Source organism: Montipora foliosa, unplaced genomic scaffold (genome assembly GCF_036669935.1).
Source record: "Montipora foliosa isolate CH-2021 unplaced genomic scaffold, ASM3666993v2 scaffold_26, whole genome shotgun sequence".
Lineage (NCBI taxonomy): Eukaryota > Metazoa > Cnidaria > Anthozoa > Scleractinia > Acroporidae > Montipora > Montipora foliosa.
Window position 1 is genome coordinate 1 of NW_027179561.1, and position 23,773 is coordinate 23,773.

At 50.5% G+C, this 23,773-nt stretch overlaps 14 non-coding genes across 14 annotated transcripts; 10 read left to right on the forward strand and 4 right to left on the reverse strand.

Moving 5' to 3' along the window:
• The first annotated feature begins 41 nt into the window (after window positions 1–41).
• Window positions 42–205, forward strand: LOC137986637 (U1 spliceosomal RNA). Its single transcript, XR_011119923.1, has one exon. It is a non-coding gene; the product is annotated as a U1 spliceosomal RNA (small nuclear RNA).
• A 975-nt stretch (window positions 206–1,180) lies between these two features.
• On the reverse strand, window positions 1,181–1,299 carry LOC137986632 (5S ribosomal RNA). The gene has a single exon (XR_011119918.1). It is a non-coding gene; the product is annotated as a 5S ribosomal RNA (ribosomal RNA).
• A 267-nt stretch (window positions 1,300–1,566) lies between these two features.
• LOC137986657 (U2 spliceosomal RNA) lies at window positions 1,567–1,757 on the forward strand. The gene has a single exon (XR_011119941.1). It is a non-coding gene; the product is annotated as a U2 spliceosomal RNA (small nuclear RNA).
• Window positions 1,758–1,951: 194 nt separating this feature from the next.
• LOC137986639 (U1 spliceosomal RNA) lies at window positions 1,952–2,115 on the forward strand. The gene has a single exon (XR_011119924.1). It is a non-coding gene; the product is annotated as a U1 spliceosomal RNA (small nuclear RNA).
• Window positions 2,116–3,091: 976 nt separating this feature from the next.
• LOC137986644 (5S ribosomal RNA) lies at window positions 3,092–3,210 on the reverse strand. The gene has a single exon (XR_011119929.1). It is a non-coding gene; the product is annotated as a 5S ribosomal RNA (ribosomal RNA).
• A 267-nt stretch (window positions 3,211–3,477) lies between these two features.
• LOC137986648 (U2 spliceosomal RNA) lies at window positions 3,478–3,669 on the forward strand. Its single transcript, XR_011119933.1, has one exon. It is a non-coding gene; the product is annotated as a U2 spliceosomal RNA (small nuclear RNA).
• Window positions 3,670–9,308: 5,639 nt separating this feature from the next.
• LOC137986659 (U2 spliceosomal RNA) lies at window positions 9,309–9,499 on the forward strand. The gene has a single exon (XR_011119943.1). It is a non-coding gene; the product is annotated as a U2 spliceosomal RNA (small nuclear RNA).
• Window positions 9,500–9,693: 194 nt separating this feature from the next.
• On the forward strand, window positions 9,694–9,857 carry LOC137986640 (U1 spliceosomal RNA). The gene has a single exon (XR_011119925.1). It is a non-coding gene; the product is annotated as a U1 spliceosomal RNA (small nuclear RNA).
• Window positions 9,858–10,833: 976 nt separating this feature from the next.
• On the reverse strand, window positions 10,834–10,952 carry LOC137986656 (5S ribosomal RNA). The gene has a single exon (XR_011119940.1). It is a non-coding gene; the product is annotated as a 5S ribosomal RNA (ribosomal RNA).
• A 267-nt stretch (window positions 10,953–11,219) lies between these two features.
• On the forward strand, window positions 11,220–11,411 carry LOC137986649 (U2 spliceosomal RNA). Its single transcript, XR_011119934.1, has one exon. It is a non-coding gene; the product is annotated as a U2 spliceosomal RNA (small nuclear RNA).
• A 5,639-nt stretch (window positions 11,412–17,050) lies between these two features.
• Window positions 17,051–17,241, forward strand: LOC137986660 (U2 spliceosomal RNA). The gene has a single exon (XR_011119944.1). It is a non-coding gene; the product is annotated as a U2 spliceosomal RNA (small nuclear RNA).
• A 194-nt stretch (window positions 17,242–17,435) lies between these two features.
• Window positions 17,436–17,599, forward strand: LOC137986641 (U1 spliceosomal RNA). Its single transcript, XR_011119926.1, has one exon. It is a non-coding gene; the product is annotated as a U1 spliceosomal RNA (small nuclear RNA).
• Window positions 17,600–18,575: 976 nt separating this feature from the next.
• LOC137986666 (5S ribosomal RNA) lies at window positions 18,576–18,694 on the reverse strand. The gene has a single exon (XR_011119950.1). It is a non-coding gene; the product is annotated as a 5S ribosomal RNA (ribosomal RNA).
• Window positions 18,695–18,961: 267 nt separating this feature from the next.
• Window positions 18,962–19,153, forward strand: LOC137986650 (U2 spliceosomal RNA). The gene has a single exon (XR_011119935.1). It is a non-coding gene; the product is annotated as a U2 spliceosomal RNA (small nuclear RNA).
• The last annotated feature ends 4,620 nt before the right edge of the window (window positions 19,154–23,773 follow it).

Here is a 23,773-nt window from a genome sequence, read left to right on the forward strand (position 1 = left end):
GACAAGTTGCGTTTTCAGCGGTTCCGGAGAGTTGAAAAGGCATACTTACCTGACGCGGGAGGCACTGTGATCAGGGAGGCAGTCCTCTCAAGGTGAGGCTCTTTCATTGCACTTCGATTGGGTTGACCCTTGCGATTACCCCAAATGTGGGTAACTCGAGCGTATAATTTCTGGTAGTGGGGACCTGCGTTCGCGCTAGTCCCCGCACCAAACCCGGTGGCAAAGTTGGCTAATGGGAAGGTTTGTTGGTAACGTTTCAGGCAGGGCAGGGAAGGAGATGCGGTGGCGGTGTAAGGACTAAGGAAGGTGAGTTGTATTTGTGAATTCCACTGCTGAAATTGTAGGTGAATGTTCCGTACTTGGTGCACTGCAAAACTGTGATTTTATTTCTTTCATTCTTGGCCGTAGAGAGAGCGAGAGGACGTGTTTATTTCAGCCGCATCGATTTCCATCGATAGACGAGTGAGACAAGAAAATGCCAGCGGGTCGAGCTCTTATCCTCGTGCATCGTTTCGAAAACGTAAGTGGATGTGTGTTTGTACTGCTCCATCGCGATAGATTTCTTTTGCGTTGTGTTATGTTGCGTTCTGGAGAGCCCGTTTTGCATTGAGTAACTGAGGACCCGCCAGATCAGTTGGCGTTACATTTCTGTGGCCAACACTTTGTGGTTTCTCTATGTTATCAGTTAATTGGATTGTTATCATAAAAAGTAAATCTTTCATGGTCAGGATAGTGTCTTATCGGCCCTTTGAATACGTACTGTCCGTGTTGAGCAGGGAACAGTAAGACTTTGAAGTGCGCTACGTCACGTAAGTCACGTTTTCGCAGGATCAATGTTGTAGTGTTGTAGCCTTCGTTGTATGCATATCATCCGGGCTAGGTTAACTTCCATCTAATGCATAACAGTGCATGCATTTTTTACTTGTCGTATCCTGTTCTTTGCTCACACGAAAAGATACGTTTCATGTCATAAACGTTGGATTGATAAGATCTCGCGCGCACGCGCTCCCTTGGGAATACAAGTTCCACTTTCTCGTGTGAACTATTTTGTTTTTGTTGTATGTCTCATCTTTGACATATCGTTGGCATGTTGTGTTCAAAAAACCTGGTTTGGAATGTTCTTTCATTAAAGGAAACTGAGATTTTTTGAGATAATCAAGTGTACAGAAGGAAAAAGGGAAGCCTACAACACGGGGTATTCCCAGGCGGTCTCCCATCCAAGTACTAACCCCGCCCGACAGGGCTTAACTTCGGTGATCGGACGAGAACCGGTGTTTTCCCTGTGGTATGGTCGTAGACAAGTAATTCGCCGTGAAAATTAACTTTGTTATAAGGGAAAATAAAAACGAGGTCAGAGCAAGCACAATGTGCATTTGTCCTCTTGCCGTCAACGCAAGTGCCATGCAATGCTGGTCCTGCTGCCCACTGTACAAGGGCGATCGTTGTGTGCGCCTCGCTTTCAGGTTGGCTTTGGGCATTCCTTCCTTGGCACGGATTGTAATCGGACCACCATATCTCGTGGCCATGAGACTGGGAGCACCTTGTCCGCTGTGAGCATTTACGGGCATCGCTTCTCGGCCTTTTGGCTAAGATCAAGTGTAGTATCTGTTCTTATCAGCTTAATATCTGATCGCTGCTCATCGAGCAGCTCATATATTAAACTGATTTTTGGAACTGGGCCGTGGAAAAGAGGCTTGCCTCGTCCCGGCCACGGGTTGCCTCGGTATAGCACTACCTCCGAGCGTGGCCCACTTCCCTCTGGGGAAGAAATAATCAAGTGAAAGCAGAACAAATGACCAAGCAACCAACCTTCACATTCTCTTCTCTTTTCTAGGTAGCATAGCAGCGAGTGGACAGCACGACACGACAGGACGAGGAGCACGTGACCCCCATTACCACATGGTATGCGCAGACAAGTTGCGTTTTGCGGTTCCGGAGAGGTTGAAAAGGCATACTTACCTGACGCGGGAGGCACTGTGATCAGGGAGGCAGTCCTCTCAAGGTGAGGCTCTTTCATTGCACTTCGATTGGGTTGACCCTTGCGATTACCCCAAATGTGGGTAACTCGAGCGTATAATTTCTGGTAGTGGGGACCTGCGTTCGCGCTAGTCCCCGCACCAAACCCCGGTGGCAAAGTTGGCTAATGGGAAGGTTTGTTGGTAACGTTTCAGGCAGGGCAGGGAAGGAGATGCGGTGGCGGTGTAAGGACTAAGGAAGGTGAGTTGTATTTGTGAATTCCACTGCTGAAATTGTAGGTGAATGTTCCGTACTTGGTGCACTGCAAAACTGTGATTTTATTTCTTTCATTCTTGGCCGTAGAGAGAGCGAGAGGACGTGTTTATTTCAGCCGCATCGATTTCCATCGATAGACGAGTGAGACAAGAAAATGCCAGCGGGTCGAGCTCTTATCCTCGTGCATCGTTTCGAAAACGTAAGTGGATGTGTGTTTGTACTGCTCCATCGCGATAGATTTCTTTTGCGTTGTGTTATGTTGCGTTCTGGAGAGCCCGTTTTGCATTGAGTAACTGAGGACCCGCCAGATCAGTTGGCGTTACATTTCTGTGGCCAACACTTTGTGGTTTCTCTATGTTATCAGTTAATTGGATTGTTATCATAAAAAGTAAATCTTTCATGGTCAGGATAGTGTCTTATCGGCCCTTTGAATACGTACTGTCCGTGTTGAGCAGGGAACAGTAAGACTTTGAAGTGCGCTACGTCACGTAAGTCACGTTTTCGCAGGATCAATGTTGTAGTGTTGTAGCCTTCGTTGTATGCATATCATCCGGGCTAGGTTAACTTCCATCTAATGCATAACAGTGCATGCATTTTTTACTTGTCGTATCCTGTTCTTTGCTCACACGAAAAGATACGTTTCATGTCATAAACGTTGGATTGATAAGATCTCGCGCGCACGCGCTCCCTTGGGAATACAAGTTCCACTTTCTCGTGTGAACTATTTTGTTTTTGTTGTATGTCTCATCTTTGACATATCGTTGGCATGTTGTGTTCAAAAAACCTGGTTTGGAATGTTCTTTCATTAAAGGAAACTGAGATTTTTTGAGATAATCAAGTGTACAGAAGGAAAAAGGGAAGCCTACAACACGGGGTATTCCCAGGCGGTCTCCCATCCAAGTACTAACCCCGCCCGACAGGGCTTAACTTCGGTGATCGGACGAGAACCGGTGTTTTCCCTGTGGTATGGTCGTAGACAAGTAATTCGCCGTGAAAATTAACTTTGTTATAAGGGAAAATAAAAACGAGGTCAGAGCAAGCACAATGTGCATTTGTCCTCTTGCCGTCAACGCAAGTGCCATGCAATGCTGGTCCTGCTGCCCACTGTACAAGGGCGATCGTTGTGTGCGCCTCGCTTTCAGGTTGGCTTTGGGCATTCCTTCCTTGGCACGGATTGTAATCGGACCACCATATCTCGTGGCCATGAGACTGGGAGCACCTTGTCCGCTGTGAGCATTTACGGGCATCGCTTCTCGGCCTTTTGGCTAAGATCAAGTGTAGTATCTGTTCTTATCAGCTTAATATCTGATACGCTGCTCATCGAGCAGCTCATATATTAAACTGATTTTTGGAACTGGGCCGTGGAAAAGAGGCTTGCCTCGTCCCGGCCACGGGTTGCCTCGGTATAGCACTACCTCCGAGCGTGGCCCACTTCCCTCTGGGGAAGAAATAATCAAGTGAAAGCAGAACAAATGACCAAGCAACCAACCTTCACATTTCTCTTCTCTTTTCTAGGTAGCATAGCAGCGAGTGGACAGCACGACACGACAGGACGAGGAGCACGTGACCCCCATTACCACATGGTATGCGCAGACAAGTTGCGTTTTTGCGGTTCCGGAGAGGTTGAAAAGGCATACTTACCTGACGCGGGTTTTTATTATCTGCCAGGTTCGTGCCTTTCCTTGTGGTACGCGTAAGTTCCGTATTGGAATTGGAGTGTGGGGACAAGCGTTTTTGGGATTTGTGGTAAGATTTTTGATTCCTGAGTTTTACTGGTGACCCTCCTGGGGACTTATGCTTGGCGTCCTGCCATAACCCAGGGTAGCCAGTCTTTCTGTTCCCTTCCTGGGAGCTTTGCTTTCCGGGGGGACTGTTTTTTCTCTTTTTCCCTTTTCATCATGCCTCTTGCGGCCTTTAAGAGGACAGTAGTCCTCGACCTTTCCGATGTTCCAACCTCTGTTCCCAGGGCGGAACTTGTTACAGCCATCAAGGGAAAGTTCACCCCCTTTGTGATTGACAGTATTCAGTTTGTTCCCGTAAAACTGGTTCAGATTACTTTCGCTGACCCAAAATGTAAAAATATTGTTGAAGGTTATGATTTTGTCACTTTAGCTGGTGCTAAGTGCAAAGTCATGTATGCTGGGCCTCGAGCTCAAAATGTTATGTTGTATCACTATCCCTTTGAGGAGAGTGATGATCGCCTCCGGCCCTACTTTTCCTCGTACGGGAAGGTGGAGACGATAAGGCACCAGCATTACCCGGGTGACCCTGCAATCTGCACTGGAGCCCGTATCATCAAAATGGTTCGTTCTGGCCGGATCCCTCGTAATCTGGACATTGCTGGATATAAATGTAAGGTGTGGTATGTGGGTCAGCCGGCCGAATGTGATATCTGTCGTGGGGAACACCTCACCAAAAACTGTGACTTGCGCGGGAAGTGCCGCAGGTGTCGGGAGCCTGGTCACATGGCCAGGGATTGCCCAACCCCCCCAATGCCTGGGGGAACCCACCATCTTCGCCTGCGACCCCCGCCCATCCGTCCGCTTCACTTGTTGTTGGTGCCACTCCCCCGGAGTCGCTGCCTCCCCTCCTGGATGTCAGTTCTGGTCCTGAGGACCTTCCCACTTCTCCTGCAAGCTCTGACCATGAGGACTCTGGGGACGAGGGGGTAACCCTTCGTCCTCCTGCCCCCACGCAACCTGGTATTTCAAGTTGGGGTTCCCACACCGACCTCAGGGACAATGAGTTATCCCCCCTGGTACTCCACCCATGGCCTCTCCTGCCACCAGTAAATGTTAAGGAGGGTGCGGCCCTCCCTAAAACGGTAATGGTGGGTCCTCGACGCGCGTGCAGGTGGCTGCCTCCCCCGCCGCTGCGTCTGATGGTTTGGCTGCGCCACAGAGTAATACAATGTTAACACTAGTAGTAACGTAGTTGGTGTAATGGACAATACTACTATAGTTAATGGAAAAGAAATGGAAATGGATAATAGTAATAATGTAGTTACTGGAAAAGAAATGACAAATAATGCTGTAGTTAATGGAAAAGAAATGGAAATGGATAATAGTAATAATGGAAAAGAAATGGATACGAATGATAATGAACTAGTTAATGAGACTGAATACAGTCAAAGTATATTTAGTGACGATGACCCTTTAACGGGCATCAATGTAACCCCTGTAAATACCCCACAGGTTCTATCTCTGTCTCCCGTAATGGTTAACGAGGTCGAGCTGACTGATTCACCAGTCACTAAGCGTGGACTTTCGGATGTTGAGGCTTCCTCTGATGATCAGGTCAAGTCTAAGAAGAAAGCGAAGAAACCTCTTCCTGGTTCTGCGGTCCCCGGCCGCTCGAAGTCTGGAAAGGGCAGGGAGTCTGGGAGGGCTGTTCATTCTGGCCTTCCCTCCTTGGCTCCCCCTGCCCCGGTTCGGAGCCGTCGCTCCTAGTTGTGCTGTCTCTCTCTTTCTTCTCAGTTATGGCTCTCTCTATCCTCTCCTTAAACACCAATGGTCTCAGGGACTCGTCCAAGCGCGCTGGTGTTCTGCACTGGTTACGTTCCTTTCCTCAGGTCCCTGACATTGTCTGCCTACAAGAGGGCCCACTGCTCTTCAGACAGTGAATGTCAGTCTGGTTTCGTTCATCTGGTTTTAATGCAGTTGCTTCTGTTGGCTCTGCACACTCTTGTGGTTGCATCATTTTATTCCGCCCCACGGTCACCCTTACGAGCTCTTGGTGTGACACCGCTGGGCGTGTTGTTTTTTGCCACTTTACCCATTCTGGGCACCCGTTTCGTATCTGCTGTCTCTACGCCCCCAATCGCAACCCAGCCCGTGACGACTTCCTGGACGACGTCTCGTCTTGGGTTGATCCCACCTATCCGACCTTCCTTGCCGGGGACTTTAACACTGTGTTCGACCGCGCCCTCGATCGTCGGGGCTCCAATGTCTCTGACACTTCCCGCGAAAGTACTGCTACCTTAAAACGTCTTTTTGACTCCTGCTGTTGTCTGGACATTTGGAGGCACCTGCATCCTTCCGATTCTGCCTTCTCTTGGACTCGCTCAGACGGCCTTATGGCCTCCCGTATTGATCTCATTGGTGCCCCGTACTCCTGTTACCATCAGTCTTGACTTGCGATATTATTCCTTGTCCGTTTTCGGATCACTGTGGTGTGGTGCTTTCTTGTAGTGTCCCAGACATTGCTGCTCCTGGGACAGTTTCTGGAAGCTCAACATTTCTGTCCTCAATGATGAGGACTATATCCAGCATATCACTAATTTTTGGTCCGTTTGGAGGCAGTCCATGCTGTCCTTCCCGTCACTAGCTAAGTGGTGGGATAAGGGCAAGAGCCAAATCAAAGGCCTCACAATTAAATATTGCGCTGAGCGCTCGAAAGAAAACATCGCAGTGTCGAGACCTCCTTGGCCGACTAGCTGGGCATCTTAAGAACCGTGTTGATGCCGGTTTCACCTCCTGTGTTGAGCCGTACCATTCTACCCTGTCTGCCCTTGCTGCCCTAGACCTCGAGGCAGCTCGGGGAGCCCAAGTCCGTGCTCGGGCCAATGGGTTGAGGAAGGTGAAACCTCCTCGGCCTTTTTCTTCCGTCTGGAAAAGAAGCGTGCCGCCGACCGACTTATTTCAGCACTTCGATGCGATGATGGCACAGTGGTCTCGAGTTCAAAGGACCTATGCCAGGCTTTTGCTTCCTTTTATTCTAACTTGTTTAGTGCCGAGCCTACTGACGGGGACGTGGCTCTTTCCCTGCTCGACGCCCTCACCTCCACCTTGTCCGCCGACCAGGCTCAACAGTGTGATGGTCCTCTCCAGTCGGAGGAGTGTTATACTGCTTTATGTGGGATGGCTCGAGGCAAGACCCCGGGCTTGGATGGCCTCCCTATGGAGTTTTATGTCAAATTCTGGCCGGTGCTCGGACAGGACCTCGTGCTCGTCCTGAACTCATGTTATGAGGCTGGCACTCTCAGCCTCTCTCAGCGTCGAGGCATCATTTCTCTCATCTTTAAGACGGGTGACCGGCTGAACCCTCGTAACTGGCGGCCAATTTCCCTCCTTAGTGTGGACTACAAGCTCGCTGCCCGCGTCATCGCTGGGCGTCTCCTGAAGGTTATTCATGCCGTGGTGGCTGAGGATCAAACCTGTGGTGTCCCCGGTCGTTATATTGGTGAGAACGTCGCTTATCTCCGAGACATGGTCCATTACGCCACGCAATCCGGGTCTCCTTGTGCCATCCTCTCGCTCGACCAAGAAAAAGCGTTTGATCGCGTTGATTGGTCCTTTCTGCATGCCACCCTCTGCAGAATGGGTTTCCAAACCTCCTTTCTGCGCTGGATCCGCCTTTTCTATAATGCTGTTCAGAGTGCTGTCATTGTTAACGGTCATGTCTCAAACTTTTTCAGTCTCACACGGGGGGTGCGTCAAGGCTGCCCCCTCGCACCTTTGCTGTATGTTATGGTCGCTGAGGTCTTGGCCGCCAATATTCGAGCAAATCCCGCCATTACTGGACCTTTGCTGCCTGGACTGCCCTCACCGCTCTCTCCAATTTCCCAGTACGCGGATGACACATCGCTCATCTTGTCCTCCGATGCCTCCATTAGGGCTGTTTTTGACACCTACACAAGGTATGAGCTTGGTTCTGGATCCAAGCTCAACCTGACAAAGTCTCGCGGCTTGTGGCTGGGGTCTTGGGCTGGCCGAACTGACCCCCCTGTCCCTCTCGACTGGACATCTTCTAAGCTTAAAATCCTCGGAGTCTTCATTGGCCCGCATGACATTGATGAACTAATTGGCGGCCTCGGATAGAGGCTGTGGAACGCGTCCTCTCCTCCTGGCGTCAGCGCTCCTTGTCTTTTCATGGCAAGGCTTTGGTCATCAATTGCCTGGCCCTCGCCAGGGTTTGGTATGTGGCATCCCTGGTCCACATGCCCCCCTGGGTACTTAAAGAACTTAACTCCCTTGTTTTCTCATTCTTCTGGAAAACCAAGCGGGAGCTCGTTGCACGTGCTGTGGTCGTTCAGCCCACATCGCTGGGAGGTTTCTCGGTGGTGGACATTAAGCTCAAGGTTTGGTCGCTTCTGGGTCAGTGGGTCAAACGGTCTACTTTGTCCTCGTCAAGCTGGTCCTCCTTTGTGTCGTACTGGTTTCAATCGTGTTTTGCTGCCTCCTCTCTTGATGTTTTCTCCCGTCCCGCTGCCTTCGACAGGTCCCTGTTACCGCCATTTTACTCCTCTTTGCTTTTGGCCTGGGAGTCGCTTGGTGGCTCTTTTTCCCCCTCCCGGGGAACTTTGGTTTTCGCATCCTCTGACCCTCACGTTGTCGCCTCCGTGGCTTTTTTTCTCTGCCAAAGTCGGTTACCAGTTTCTTTTATCCTGTTCCTCTGTCACACCGCACTGTGTAGTTAAGTTCTTTCCCTCCTTTGGGGACCTTTACTGGTATGATACGTGGCGCCAGTTCCACTTCTTTGATTTTGACCGCTTTGTTGTTGATTTCTCCTGGAAGGTAGCTCATGGTGTGATTTACACTGCTGAGCGTCTTCTCTCTTTTGGTTTATCTGTCTCCTCCGCTTGTTTTTGTGGTCCTGTCGTCGAGTCACTGTCGCATTTGCTCTTTGTGTGTCCCCTTGCTCAAAGTGTTGTTGGTTGGCTACAGTCCCTCCTTTTTCATTTCTCGCCTATGTGTCCTGTGCTTGAGCGTCGCCATTTACTTTTTGGTTTCAATTCCACTGAGCTTCACGCAGTGCCCAAAGTCTTCAGTTACCTGTTGTGTGCCTGTAAGTTTCACATCTGGCTGGCCCGCAATGACTACCGCTTTCGTTCTGTCAACCTGGGGCCCTCGCCGTCATTGAGGGAGCAAAGGCCCGTGTCAAGTTCCACCTCCCCTTGCTCTTCAAGCGTTTTTCAACCCGGAGACGTCGACGTTATTTTGCCCGCCAGTGGGGGGCGGATGGAGTCATCGCCTCTATGTTTCCAACAAGCTCGTTTTTCGCTTCGGGCCACCTGCTTAATTCACCCTCTGTACCACCTGATTTGCTTAGTTTTATTTCGCCTCTGTCGCCTAATACTGGTGACCAATGCCTCAGGCGTTGGATGAGTCTGTCGACTGGTGACCTTTGGTCTGCCATTCACCGCTGCTCATCGAGCAGCTCATATATTAAACTGATTTTTGGAACTGGGCCGTGGAAAAGAGGCTTGCCTCGTCCCGGCCACGGGTTGCCTCGGTATAGCACTACCTCCGAGCGTGGCCCACTTCCCTCTGGGGAAGAAATAATCAAGTGAAAGCAGAACAAATGACCAAGCAACCAACCTTCACATTCTCTTCTCTTTTCTAGGTAGCATAGCAGCGAGTGGACAGCACGACACGACAGGACGAGGAGCACGTGACCCCCATTACCACATGGTATGCGCAGACAAGTTGCGTTTTGCGGTTCCGGAGAGGTTGAAAAGGCATACTTACCTGACGCGGGAGGCACTGTGATCAGGGAGGCAGTCCTCTCAAGGTGAGGCTCTTTCATTGCACTTCGATTGGGTTGACCCTTGCGATTACCCCAAATGTGGGTAACTCGAGCGTATAATTTCTGGTAGTGGGGACCTGCGTTCGCGCTAGTCCCCGCACCAAACCCCGGTGGCAAAGTTGGCTAATGGGAAGGTTTGTTGGTAACGTTTCAGGCAGGGCAGGGAAGGAGATGCGGTGGCGGTGTAAGGACTAAGGAAGGTGAGTTGTATTTGTGAATTCCACTGCTGAAATTGTAGGTGAATGTTCCGTACTTGGTGCACTGCAAAACTGTGATTTTATTTCTTTCATTCTTGGCCGTAGAGAGAGCGAGAGGACGTGTTTATTTCAGCCGCATCGATTTCCATCGATAGACGAGTGAGACAAGAAAATGCCAGCGGGTCGAGCTCTTATCCTCGTGCATCGTTTCGAAAACGTAAGTGGATGTGTGTTTGTACTGCTCCATCGCGATAGATTTCTTTTGCGTTGTGTTATGTTGCGTTCTGGAGAGCCCGTTTTGCATTGAGTAACTGAGGACCCGCCAGATCAGTTGGCGTTACATTTCTGTGGCCAACACTTTGTGGTTTCTCTATGTTATCAGTTAATTGGATTGTTATCATAAAAAGTAAATCTTTCATGGTCAGGATAGTGTCTTATCGGCCCTTTGAATACGTACTGTCCGTGTTGAGCAGGGAACAGTAAGACTTTGAAGTGCGCTACGTCACGTAAGTCACGTTTTCGCAGGATCAATGTTGTAGTGTTGTAGCCTTCGTTGTATGCATATCATCCGGGCTAGGTTAACTTCCATCTAATGCATAACAGTGCATGCATTTTTTACTTGTCGTATCCTGTTCTTTGCTCACACGAAAAGATACGTTTCATGTCATAAACGTTGGATTGATAAGATCTCGCGCGCACGCGCTCCCTTGGGAATACAAGTTCCACTTTCTCGTGTGAACTATTTTGTTTTTGTTGTATGTCTCATCTTTGACATATCGTTGGCATGTTGTGTTCAAAAAACCTGGTTTGGAATGTTCTTTCATTAAAGGAAACTGAGATTTTTTGAGATAATCAAGTGTACAGAAGGAAAAAGGGAAGCCTACAACACGGGGTATTCCCAGGCGGTCTCCCATCCAAGTACTAACCCCGCCCGACAGGGCTTAACTTCGGTGATCGGACGAGAACCGGTGTTTTCCCTGTGGTATGGTCGTAGACAAGTAATTCGCCGTGAAAATTAACTTTGTTATAAGGGAAAATAAAAACGAGGTCAGAGCAAGCACAATGTGCATTTGTCCTCTTGCCGTCAACGCAAGTGCCATGCAATGCTGGTCCTGCTGCCCACTGTACAAGGGCGATCGTTGTGTGCGCCTCGCTTTCAGGTTGGCTTTGGGCATTCCTTCCTTGGCACGGATTGTAATCGGACCACCATATCTCGTGGCCATGAGACTGGGAGCACCTTGTCCGCTGTGAGCATTTACGGGCATCGCTTCTCGGCCTTTTGGCTAAGATCAAGTGTAGTATCTGTTCTTATCAGCTTAATATCTGATACGCTGCTCATCGAGCAGCTCATATATTAAACTGATTTTTGGAACTGGGCCGTGGAAAAGAGGCTTGCCTCGTCCCGGCCACGGGTTGCCTCGGTATAGCACTACCTCCGAGCGTGGCCCACTTCCCTCTGGGGAAGAAATAATCAAGTGAAAGCAGAACAAATGACCAAGCAACCAACCTTCACATTTCTCTTCTCTTTTCTAGGTAGCATAGCAGCGAGTGGACAGCACGACACGACAGGACGAGGAGCACGTGACCCCCATTACCACATGGTATGCGCAGACAAGTTGCGTTTTTGCGGTTCCGGAGAGGTTGAAAAGGCATACTTACCTGACGCGGGTTTTTATTATCTGCCAGGTTCGTGCCTTTCCTTGTGGTACGCGTAAGTTCCGTATTGGAATTGGAGTGTGGGGACAAGCGTTTTTGGGATTTGTGGTAAGATTTTTGATTCCTGAGTTTTACTGGTGACCCTCCTGGGGACTTATGCTTGGCGTCCTGCCATAACCCAGGGTAGCCAGTCTTTCTGTTCCCTTCCTGGGAGCTTTGCTTTCCGGGGGGACTGTTTTTTCTCTTTTTCCCTTTTCATCATGCCTCTTGCGGCCTTTAAGAGGACAGTAGTCCTCGACCTTTCCGATGTTCCAACCTCTGTTCCCAGGGCGGAACTTGTTACAGCCATCAAGGGAAAGTTCACCCCCTTTGTGATTGACAGTATTCAGTTTGTTCCCGTAAAACTGGTTCAGATTACTTTCGCTGACCCAAAATGTAAAAATATTGTTGAAGGTTATGATTTTGTCACTTTAGCTGGTGCTAAGTGCAAAGTCATGTATGCTGGGCCTCGAGCTCAAAATGTTATGTTGTATCACTATCCCTTTGAGGAGAGTGATGATCGCCTCCGGCCCTACTTTTCCTCGTACGGGAAGGTGGAGACGATAAGGCACCAGCATTACCCGGGTGACCCTGCAATCTGCACTGGAGCCCGTATCATCAAAATGGTTCGTTCTGGCCGGATCCCTCGTAATCTGGACATTGCTGGATATAAATGTAAGGTGTGGTATGTGGGTCAGCCGGCCGAATGTGATATCTGTCGTGGGGAACACCTCACCAAAAACTGTGACTTGCGCGGGAAGTGCCGCAGGTGTCGGGAGCCTGGTCACATGGCCAGGGATTGCCCAACCCCCCCAATGCCTGGGGGAACCCACCATCTTCGCCTGCGACCCCCGCCCATCCGTCCGCTTCACTTGTTGTTGGTGCCACTCCCCCGGAGTCGCTGCCTCCCCTCCTGGATGTCAGTTCTGGTCCTGAGGACCTTCCCACTTCTCCTGCAAGCTCTGACCATGAGGACTCTGGGGACGAGGGGGTAACCCTTCGTCCTCCTGCCCCCACGCAACCTGGTATTTCAAGTTGGGGTTCCCACACCGACCTCAGGGACAATGAGTTATCCCCCCTGGTACTCCACCCATGGCCTCTCCTGCCACCAGTAAATGTTAAGGAGGGTGCGGCCCTCCCTAAAACGGTAATGGTGGGTCCTCGACGCGCGTGCAGGTGGCTGCCTCCCCCGCCGCTGCGTCTGATGGTTTGGCTGCGCCACAGAGTAATACAATGTTAACACTAGTAGTAACGTAGTTGGTGTAATGGACAATACTACTATAGTTAATGGAAAAGAAATGGAAATGGATAATAGTAATAATGTAGTTACTGGAAAAGAAATGACAAATAATGCTGTAGTTAATGGAAAAGAAATGGAAATGGATAATAGTAATAATGGAAAAGAAATGGATACGAATGATAATGAACTAGTTAATGAGACTGAATACAGTCAAAGTATATTTAGTGACGATGACCCTTTAACGGGCATCAATGTAACCCCTGTAAATACCCCACAGGTTCTATCTCTGTCTCCCGTAATGGTTAACGAGGTCGAGCTGACTGATTCACCAGTCACTAAGCGTGGACTTTCGGATGTTGAGGCTTCCTCTGATGATCAGGTCAAGTCTAAGAAGAAAGCGAAGAAACCTCTTCCTGGTTCTGCGGTCCCCGGCCGCTCGAAGTCTGGAAAGGGCAGGGAGTCTGGGAGGGCTGTTCATTCTGGCCTTCCCTCCTTGGCTCCCCCTGCCCCGGTTCGGAGCCGTCGCTCCTAGTTGTGCTGTCTCTCTCTTTCTTCTCAGTTATGGCTCTCTCTATCCTCTCCTTAAACACCAATGGTCTCAGGGACTCGTCCAAGCGCGCTGGTGTTCTGCACTGGTTACGTTCCTTTCCTCAGGTCCCTGACATTGTCTGCCTACAAGAGGGCCCACTGCTCTTCAGACAGTGAATGTCAGTCTGGTTTCGTTCATCTGGTTTTAATGCAGTTGCTTCTGTTGGCTCTGCACACTCTTGTGGTTGCATCATTTTATTCCGCCCCACGGTCACCCTTACGAGCTCTTGGTGTGACACCGCTGGGCGTGTTGTTTTTTGCCACTTTACCCATTCTGGGCACCCGTTTCGTATCTGCTGTCTCTACGCCCCCAATCGCAACCCAGCCCGTGACGACTTCCTGGACGACGTCTCGTCTTGGGTTGATCCCACCTATCCGACCTTCCTTGCCGGGGACTTTAACACTGTGTTCGACCGCGCCCTCGATCGTCGGGGCTCCAATGTCTCTGACACTTCCCGCGAAAGTACTGCTACCTTAAAACGTCTTTTTGACTCCTGCTGTTGTCTGGACATTTGGAGGCACCTGCATCCTTCCGATTCTGCCTTCTCTTGGACTCGCTCAGACGGCCTTATGGCCTCCCGTATTGATCTCATTGGTGCCCCGTACTCCTGTTACCATCAGTCTTGACTTGCGATATTATTCCTTGTCCGTTTTCGGATCACTGTGGTGTGGTGCTTTCTTGTAGTGTCCCAGACATTGCTGCTCCTGGGACAGTTTCTGGAAGCTCAACATTTCTGTCCTCAATGATGAGGACTATATCCAGCATATCACTAATTTTTGGTCCGTTTGGAGGCAGTCCATGCTGTCCTTCCCGTCACTAGCTAAGTGGTGGGATAAGGGCAAGAGCCAAATCAAAGGCCTCACAATTAAATATTGCGCTGAGCGCTCGAAAGAAAACATCGCAGTGTCGAGACCTCCTTGGCCGACTAGCTGGGCATCTTAAGAACCGTGTTGATGCCGGTTTCACCTCCTGTGTTGAGCCGTACCATTCTACCCTGTCTGCCCTTGCTGCCCTAGACCTCGAGGCAGCTCGGGGAGCCCAAGTCCGTGCTCGGGCCAATGGGTTGAGGAAGGTGAAACCTCCTCGGCCTTTTTCTTCCGTCTGGAAAAGAAGCGTGCCGCCGACCGACTTATTTCAGCACTTCGATGCGATGATGGCACAGTGGTCTCGAGTTCAAAGGACCTATGCCAGGCTTTTGCTTCCTTTTATTCTAACTTGTTTAGTGCCGAGCCTACTGACGGGGACGTGGCTCTTTCCCTGCTCGACGCCCTCACCTCCACCTTGTCCGCCGACCAGGCTCAACAGTGTGATGGTCCTCTCCAGTCGGAGGAGTGTTATACTGCTTTATGTGGGATGGCTCGAGGCAAGACCCCGGGCTTGGATGGCCTCCCTATGGAGTTTTATGTCAAATTCTGGCCGGTGCTCGGACAGGACCTCGTGCTCGTCCTGAACTCATGTTATGAGGCTGGCACTCTCAGCCTCTCTCAGCGTCGAGGCATCATTTCTCTCATCTTTAAGACGGGTGACCGGCTGAACCCTCGTAACTGGCGGCCAATTTCCCTCCTTAGTGTGGACTACAAGCTCGCTGCCCGCGTCATCGCTGGGCGTCTCCTGAAGGTTATTCATGCCGTGGTGGCTGAGGATCAAACCTGTGGTGTCCCCGGTCGTTATATTGGTGAGAACGTCGCTTATCTCCGAGACATGGTCCATTACGCCACGCAATCCGGGTCTCCTTGTGCCATCCTCTCGCTCGACCAAGAAAAAGCGTTTGATCGCGTTGATTGGTCCTTTCTGCATGCCACCCTCTGCAGAATGGGTTTCCAAACCTCCTTTCTGCGCTGGATCCGCCTTTTCTATAATGCTGTTCAGAGTGCTGTCATTGTTAACGGTCATGTCTCAAACTTTTTCAGTCTCACACGGGGGGTGCGTCAAGGCTGCCCCCTCGCACCTTTGCTGTATGTTATGGTCGCTGAGGTCTTGGCCGCCAATATTCGAGCAAATCCCGCCATTACTGGACCTTTGCTGCCTGGACTGCCCTCACCGCTCTCTCCAATTTCCCAGTACGCGGATGACACATCGCTCATCTTGTCCTCCGATGCCTCCATTAGGGCTGTTTTTGACACCTACACAAGGTATGAGCTTGGTTCTGGATCCAAGCTCAACCTGACAAAGTCTCGCGGCTTGTGGCTGGGGTCTTGGGCTGGCCGAACTGACCCCCCTGTCCCTCTCGACTGGACATCTTCTAAGCTTAAAATCCTCGGAGTCTTCATTGGCCCGCATGACATTGATGAACTAATTGGCGGCCTCGGATAGAGGCTGTGGAACGCGTCCTCTCCTCCTGGCGTCAGCGCTCCTTGTCTTTTCATGGCAAGGCTTTGGTCATCAATTGCCTGGCCCTCGCCAGGGTTTGGTATGTGGCATCCCTGGTCCACATGCCCCCCTGGGTACTTAAAGAACTTAACTCCCTTGTTTTCTCATTCTTCTGGAAAACCAAGCGGGAGCTCGTTGCACGTGCTGTGGTCGTTCAGCCCACATCGCTGGGAGGTTTCTCGGTGGTGGACATTAAGCTCAAGGTTTGGTCGCTTCTGGGTCAGTGGGTCAAACGGTCTACTTTGTCCTCGTCAAGCTGGTCCTCCTTTGTGTCGTACTGGTTTCAATCGTGTTTTGCTGCCTCCTCTCTTGATGTTTTCTCCCGTCCCGCTGCCTTCGACAGGTCCCTGTTACCGCCATTTTACTCCTCTTTGCTTTTGGCCTGGGAGTCGCTTGGTGGCTCTTTTTCCCCCTCCCGGGGAACTTTGGTTTTCGCATCCTCTGACCCTCACGTTGTCGCCTCCGTGGCTTTTTTTCTCTGCCAAAGTCGGTTACCAGTTTCTTTTATCCTGTTCCTCTGTCACACCGCACTGTGTAGTTAAGTTCTTTCCCTCCTTTGGGGACCTTTACTGGTATGATACGTGGCGCCAGTTCCACTTCTTTGATTTTGACCGCTTTGTTGTTGATTTCTCCTGGAAGGTAGCTCATGGTGTGATTTACACTGCTGAGCGTCTTCTCTCTTTTGGTTTATCTGTCTCCTCCGCTTGTTTTTGTGGTCCTGTCGTCGAGTCACTGTCGCATTTGCTCTTTGTGTGTCCCCTTGCTCAAAGTGTTGTTGGTTGGCTACAGTCCCTCCTTTTTCATTTCTCGCCTATGTGTCCTGTGCTTGAGCGTCGCCATTTACTTTTTGGTTTCAATTCCACTGAGCTTCACGCAGTGCCCAAAGTCTTCAGTTACCTGTTGTGTGCCTGTAAGTTTCACATCTGGCTGGCCCGCAATGACTACCGCTTTCGTTCTGTCAACCTGGGGCCCTCGCCGTCATTGAGGGAGCAAAGGCCCGTGTCAAGTTCCACCTCCCCTTGCTCTTCAAGCGTTTTTCAACCCGGAGACGTCGACGTTATTTTGCCCGCCAGTGGGGGGCGGATGGAGTCATCGCCTCTATGTTTCCAACAAGCTCGTTTTTCGCTTCGGGCCACCTGCTTAATTCACCCTCTGTACCACCTGATTTGCTTAGTTTTATTTCGCCTCTGTCGCCTAATACTGGTGACCAATGCCTCAGGCGTTGGATGAGTCTGTCGACTGGTGACCTTTGGTCTGCCATTCACCGCTGCTCATCGAGCAGCTCATATATTAAACTGATTTTTGGAACTGGGCCGTGGAAAAGAGGCTTGCCTCGTCCCGGCCACGGGTTGCCTCGGTATAGCACTACCTCCGAGCGTGGCCCACTTCCCTCTGGGGAAGAAATAATCAAGTGAAAGCAGAACAAATGACCAAGCAACCAACCTTCACATTCTCTTCTCTTTTCTAGGTAGCATAGCAGCGAGTGGACAGCACGACACGACAGGACGAGGAGCACGTGACCCCCATTACCACATGGTATGCGCAGACAAGTTGCGTTTTGCGGTTCCGGAGAGGTTGAAAAGGCATACTTACCTGACGCGGGAGGCACTGTGATCAGGGAGGCAGTCCTCTCAAGGTGAGGCTCTTTCATTGCACTTCGATTGGGTTGACCCTTGCGATTACCCCAAATGTGGGTAACTCGAGCGTATAATTTCTGGTAGTGGGGACCTGCGTTCGCGCTAGTCCCCGCACCAAACCCCGGTGGCAAAGTTGGCTAATGGGAAGGTTTGTTGGTAACGTTTCAGGCAGGGCAGGGAAGGAGATGCGGTGGCGGTGTAAGGACTAAGGAAGGTGAGTTGTATTTGTGAATTCCACTGCTGAAATTGTAGGTGAATGTTCCGTACTTGGTGCACTGCAAAACTGTGATTTTATTTCTTTCATTCTTGGCCGTAGAGAGAGCGAGAGGACGTGTTTATTTCAGCCGCATCGATTTCCATCGATAGACGAGTGAGACAAGAAAATGCCAGCGGGTCGAGCTCTTATCCTCGTGCATCGTTTCGAAAACGTAAGTGGATGTGTGTTTGTACTGCTCCATCGCGATAGATTTCTTTTGCGTTGTGTTATGTTGCGTTCTGGAGAGCCCGTTTTGCATTGAGTAACTGAGGACCCGCCAGATCAGTTGGCGTTACATTTCTGTGGCCAACACTTTGTGGTTTCTCTATGTTATCAGTTAATTGGATTGTTATCATAAAAAGTAAATCTTTCATGGTCAGGATAGTGTCTTATCGGCCCTTTGAATACGTACTGTCCGTGTTGAGCAGGGAACAGTAAGACTTTGAAGTGCGCTACGTCACGTAAGTCACGTTTTCGCAGGATCAATGTTGTAGTGTTGTAGCCTTCGTTGTATGCATATCATCCGGGCTAGGTTAACTTCCATCTAATGCATAACAGTGCATGCATTTTTTACTTGTCGTATCCTGTTCTTTGCTCACACGAAAAGATACGTTTCATGTCATAAACGTTGGATTGATAAGATCTCGCGCGCACGCGCTCCCTTGGGAATACAAGTTCCACTTTCTCGTGTGAACTATTTTGTTTTTGTTGTATGTCTCATCTTTGACATATCGTTGGCATGTTGTGTTCAAAAAACCTGGTTTGGAATGTTCTTTCATTAAAGGAAACTGAGATTTTTTGAGATAATCAAGTGTACAGAAGGAAAAAGGGAAGCCTACAACACGGGGTATTCCCAGGCGGTCTCCCATCCAAGTACTAACCCCGCCCGACAGGGCTTAACTTCGGTGATCGGACGAGAACCGGTGTTTTCCCTGTGGTATGGTCGTAGACAAGTAATTCGCCGTGAAAATTAACTTTGTTATAAGGGAAAATAAAAACGAGGTCAGAGCAAGCACAATGTGCATTTGTCCTCTTGCCGTCAACGCAAGTGCCATGCAATGCTGGTCCTGCTGCCCACTGTACAAGGGCGATCGTTGTGTGCGCCTCGCTTTCAGGTTGGCTTTGGGCATTCCTTCCTTGGCACGGATTGTAATCGGACCACCATATCTCGTGGCCATGAGACTGGGAGCACCTTGTCCGCTGTGAGCATTTACGGGCATCGCTTCTCGGCCTTTTGGCTAAGATCAAGTGTAGTATCTGTTCTTATCAGCTTAATATCTGATACGCTGCTCATCGAGCAGCTCATATATTAAACTGATTTTTGGAACTGGGCCGTGGAAAAGAGGCTTGCCTCGTCCCGGCCACGGGTTGCCTCGGTATAGCACTACCTCCGAGCGTGGCCCACTTCCCTCTGGGGAAGAAATAATCAAGTGAAAGCAGAACAAATGACCAAGCAACCAACCTTCACATTTCTCTTCTCTTTTCTAGGTAGCATAGCAGCGAGTGGACAGCACGACACGACAGGACGAGGAGCACGTGACCCCCATTACCACATGGTATGCGCAGACAAGTTGCGTTTTTGCGGTTCCGGAGAGGTTGAAAAGGCATACTTACCTGACGCGGGTTTTTATTATCTGCCAGGTTCGTGCCTTTCCTTGTGGTACGCGTAAGTTCCGTATTGGAATTGGAGTGTGGGGACAAGCGTTTTTGGGATTTGTGGTAAGATTTTTGATTCCTGAGTTTTACTGGTGACCCTCCTGGGGACTTATGCTTGGCGTCCTGCCATAACCCAGGGTAGCCAGTCTTTCTGTTCCCTTCCTGGGAGCTTTGCTTTCCGGGGGGACTGTTTTTTCTCTTTTTCCCTTTTCATCATGCCTCTTGCGGCCTTTAAGAGGACAGTAGTCCTCGACCTTTCCGATGTTCCAACCTCTGTTCCCAGGGCGGAACTTGTTACAGCCATCAAGGGAAAGTTCACCCCCTTTGTGATTGACAGTATTCAGTTTGTTCCCGTAAAACTGGTTCAGATTACTTTCGCTGACCCAAAATGTAAAAATATTGTTGAAGGTTATGATTTTGTCACTTTAGCTGGTGCTAAGTGCAAAGTCATGTATGCTGGGCCTCGAGCTCAAAATGTTATGTTGTATCACTATCCCTTTGAGGAGAGTGATGATCGCCTCCGGCCCTACTTTTCCTCGTACGGGAAGGTGGAGACGATAAGGCACCAGCATTACCCGGGTGACCCTGCAATCTGCACTGGAGCCCGTATCATCAAAATGGTTCGTTCTGGCCGGATCCCTCGTAATCTGGACATTGCTGGATATAAATGTAAGGTGTGGTATGTGGGTCAGCCGGCCGAATGTGATATCTGTCGTGGGGAACACCTCACCAAAAACTGTGACTTGCGCGGGAAGTGCCGCAGGTGTCGGGAGCCTGGTCACATGGCCAGGGATTGCCCAACCCCCCCAATGCCTGGGGGAACCCACCATCTTCGCCTGCGACCCCCGCCCATCCGTCCGCTTCACTTGTTGTTGGTGCCACTCCCCCGGAGTCGCTGCCTCCCCTCCTGGATGTCAGTTCTGGTCCTGAGGACCTTCCCACTTCTCCTGCAAGCTCTGACCATGAGGACTCTGGGGACGAGGGGGTAACCCTTCGTCCTCCTGCCCCCACGCAACCTGGTATTTCAAGTTGGGGTTCCCACACCGACCTCAGGGACAATGAGTTATCCCCCCTGGTACTCCACCCATGGCCTCTCCTGCCACCAGTAAATGTTAAGGAGGGTGCGGCCCTCCCTAAAACGGTAATGGTGGGTCCTCGACGCGCGTGCAGGTGGCTGCCTCCCCCGCCGCTGCGTCTGATGGTTTGGCTGCGCCACAGAGTAATACAATGTTAACACTAGTAGTAACGTAGTTGGTGTAATGGACAATACTACTATAGTTAATGGAAAAGAAATGGAAATGGATAATAGTAATAATGTAGTTACTGGAAAAGAAATGACAAATAATGCTGTAGTTAATGGAAAAGAAATGGAAATGGATAATAGTAATAATGGAAAAGAAATGGATACGAATGATAATGAACTAGTTAATGAGACTGAATACAGTCAAAGTATATTTAGTGACGATGACCCTTTAACGGGCATCAATGTAACCCCTGTAAATACCCCACAGGTTCTATCTCTGTCTCCCGTAATGGTTAACGAGGTCGAGCTGACTGATTCACCAGTCACTAAGCGTGGACTTTCGGATGTTGAGGCTTCCTCTGATGATCAGGTCAAGTCTAAGAAGAAAGCGAAGAAACCTCTTCCTGGTTCTGCGGTCCCCGGCCGCTCGAAGTCTGGAAAGGGCAGGGAGTCTGGGAGGGCTGTTCATTCTGGCCTTCCCTCCTTGGCTCCCCCTGCCCCGGTTCGGAGCCGTCGCTCCTAGTTGTGCTGTCTCTCTCTTTCTTCTCAGTTATGGCTCTCTCTATCCTCTCCTTAAACACCAATGGTCTCAGGGACTCGTCCAAGCGCGCTGGTGTTCTGCACTGGTTACGTTCCTTTCCTCAGGTCCCTGACATTGTCTGCCTACAAGAGGGCCCACTGCTCTTCAGACAGTGAATGTCAGTCTGGTTTCGTTCATCTGGTTTTAATGCAGTTGCTTCTGTTGGCTCTGCACACTCTTGTGGTTGCATCATTTTATTCCGCCCCACGGTCACCCTTACGAGCTCTTGGTGTGACACCGCTGGGCGTGTTGTTTTTTGCCACTTTACCCATTCTGGGCACCCGTTTCGTATCTGCTGTCTCTACGCCCCCAATCGCAACCCAGCCCGTGACGACTTCCTGGACGACGTCTCGTCTTGGGTTGATCCCACCTATCCGACCTTCCTTGCCGGGGACTTTAACACTGTGTTCGACCGCGCCCTCGATCGTCGGGGCTCCAATGTCTCTGACACTTCCCGCGAAAGTACTGCTACCTTAAAACGTCTTTTTGACTCCTGCTGTTGTCTGGACATTTGGAGGCACCTGCATCCTTCCGATTCTGCCTTCTCTTGGACTCGCTCAGACGGCCTTATGGCCTCCCGTATTGATCTCATTGGTGCCCCGTACTCCTGTTACCATCAGTCTTGACTTGCGATATTATTCCTTGTCCGTTTTCGGATCACTGTGGTGTGGTGCTTTCTTGTAGTGTCCCAGACATTGCTGCTCCTGGGACAGTTTCTGGAAGCTCAACATTTCTGTCCTCAATGATGAGGACTATATCCAGCATATCACTAATTTTTGGTCCGTTTGGAGGCAGTCCATGCTGTCCTTCCCGTCACTAGCTAAGTGGTGGGATAAGGGCAAGAGCCAAATCAAAGGCCTCACAATTAAATATTGCGCTGAGCGCTCGAAAGAAAACATCGCAGTGTCGAGACCTCCTTGGCCGACTAGCTGGGCATCTTAAGAACCGTGTTGATGCCGGTTTCACCTCCTGTGTTGAGCCGTACCATTCTACCCTGTCTGCCCTTGCTGCCCTAGACCTCGAGGCAGCTCGGGGAGCCCAAGTCCGTGCTCGGGCCAATGGGTTGAGGAAGGTGAAACCTCCTCGGCCTTTTTCTTCCGTCTGGAAAAGAAGCGTGCCGCCGACCGACTTATTTCAGCACTTCGATGCGATGATGGCACAGTGGTCTCGAGTTCAAAGGACCTATGCCAGGCTTTTGCTTCCTTTTATTCTAACTTGTTTAGTGCCGAGCCTACTGACGGGGACGTGGCTCTTTCCCTGCTCGACGCCCTCACCTCCACCTTGTCCGCCGACCAGGCTCAACAGTGTGATGGTCCTCTCCAGTCGGAGGAGTGTTATACTGCTTTATGTGGGATGGCTCGAGGCAAGACCCCGGGCTTGGATGGCCTCCCTATGGAGTTTTATGTCAAATTCTGGCCGGTGCTCGGACAGGACCTCGTGCTCGTCCTGAACTCATGTTATGAGGCTGGCACTCTCAGCCTCTCTCAGCGTCGAGGCATCATTTCTCTCATCTTTAAGACGGGTGACCGGCTGAACCCTCGTAACTGGCGGCCAATTTCCCTCCTTAGTGTGGACTACAAGCTCGCTGCCCGCGTCATCGCTGGGCGTCTCCTGAAGGTTATTCATGCCGTGGTGGCTGAGGATCAAACCTGTGGTGTCCCCGGTCGTTATATTGGTGAGAACGTCGCTTATCTCCGAGACATGGTCCATTACGCCACGCAATCCGGGTCTCCTTGTGCCATCCTCTCGCTCGACCAAGAAAAAGCGTTTGATCGCGTTGATTGGTCCTTTCTGCATGCCACCCTCTGCAGAATGGGTTTCCAAACCTCCTTTCTGCGCTGGATCCGCCTTTTCTATAATGCTGTTCAGAGTGCTGTCATTGTTAACGGTCATGTCTCAAACTTTTTCAGTCTCACACGGGGGGTGCGTCAAGGCTGCCCCCTCGCACCTTTGCTGTATGTTATGGTCGCTGAGGTCTTGGCCGCCAATATTCGAGCAAATCCCGCCATTACTGGACCTTTGCTGCCTGGACTGCCCTCACCGCTCTCTCCAATTTCCCAGTACGCGGATGACACATCGCTCATCTTGTCCTCCGATGCCTCCATTAGGGCTGTTTTTGACACCTACACAAGGTATGAGCTTGGTTCTGGATCCAAGCTCAACCTGACAAAGTCTCGCGGCTTGTGGCTGGGGTCTTGGGCTGGCCGAACTGACCCCCCTGTCCCTCTCGACTGGACATCTTCTAAGCTTAAAATCCTCGGAGTCTTCATTGGCCCGCATGACATTGATGAACTAATTGGCGGCCTCGGATAGAGGCTGTGGAACGCGTCCTCTCCTCCTGGCGTCAGCGCTCCTTGTCTTTTCATGGCAAGGCTTTGGTCATCAATTGCCTGGCCCTCGCCAGGGTTTGGTATGTGGCATCCCTGGTCCACATGCCCCCCTGGGTACTTAAAGAACTTAACTCCCTTGTTTTCTCATTCTTCTGGAAAACCAAGCGGGAGCTCGTTGCACGTGCTGTGGTCGTTCAGCCCACATCGCTGGGAGGTTTCTC